This window comes from Monopterus albus, unplaced genomic scaffold (genome assembly GCF_001952655.1).
Source record: "Monopterus albus unplaced genomic scaffold, M_albus_1.0 scaffold6.1, whole genome shotgun sequence".
Lineage (NCBI taxonomy): Eukaryota > Metazoa > Chordata > Actinopteri > Synbranchiformes > Synbranchidae > Monopterus > Monopterus albus.
In genome coordinates, this window is record NW_018127886.1 from 3,733,589 (window position 1) to 3,734,356 (window position 768).

Here is a 768-nt window from a genome sequence, read left to right on the forward strand (position 1 = left end):
ACCAGCCCAGGAGTGACCTCTGCGTCCGCAGCCCGGTACATCATCATCCACCATACCACTGACTGTTTTTCTGCTGCTGCTGATCGACACCCGGTCATCTACCTCATTACTCCTCCTGTATATATGTCACTACCTTCACTGTAAATAAACCTCACTGCTTGCACCGAAGCCAGCCACCTGGGTCCGCTTTTTATCTGCTCGCTCACTCTGTGTTCGAGCGCACCATAACAAAAAGAACTGGCCAGTATGGACCCTGCTGGCTCCGGTGCAAACAACGCTTCTGTCCCTGCACACGTCACCACCCAAATGGACAGAATGGCTCAGGAACTGCAGCAGCAACAACAGGACATCTCCACTCTCACCCAGCAGGTAGCGCAACTCACCTCGCTCCTATGGTAAATGGACTGTATTTATATAGCGCATTTCCACAGTGTGTTACACTGGCCAAAGCGCTTTACAGAGATGATACACCATTCACCCATTCACACAGAACATTCACACACCACACTGTCTCACTACGGTCACGCTGCCACCCCAGATCCACACTCCGCTCCCCTTGCTGCCAGTCCCTGTCGTGATCCACCTATCCACGAACCGGATGTCTTCGACGGCAGCGTGGATAAGTGCCGGGGTTTTCTGCTGCAGTGCCGTCGGGTGTTCGATCAGCAACCATGGACATTTCGCACGGACAGAGAGAAGATCAGTTATGTTATCAACCGGCTGCGTGGGAAAGCGCTTACTTGGGCCGAGGCTGCGGACTCCAGTGGT

At 53.6% G+C, this 768-nt stretch overlaps 1 protein-coding gene across 2 annotated transcripts in view; it reads right to left on the bottom strand.

Annotated features, from left to right (window-relative positions):
- ahcyl1 (adenosylhomocysteinase-like 1) overlaps positions 1-768 on the bottom strand; it is a 20,791-nt gene that overhangs the window by 4,974 nt on the left and 15,049 nt on the right. The gene's annotated exons all lie outside the window — the stretch shown is intronic.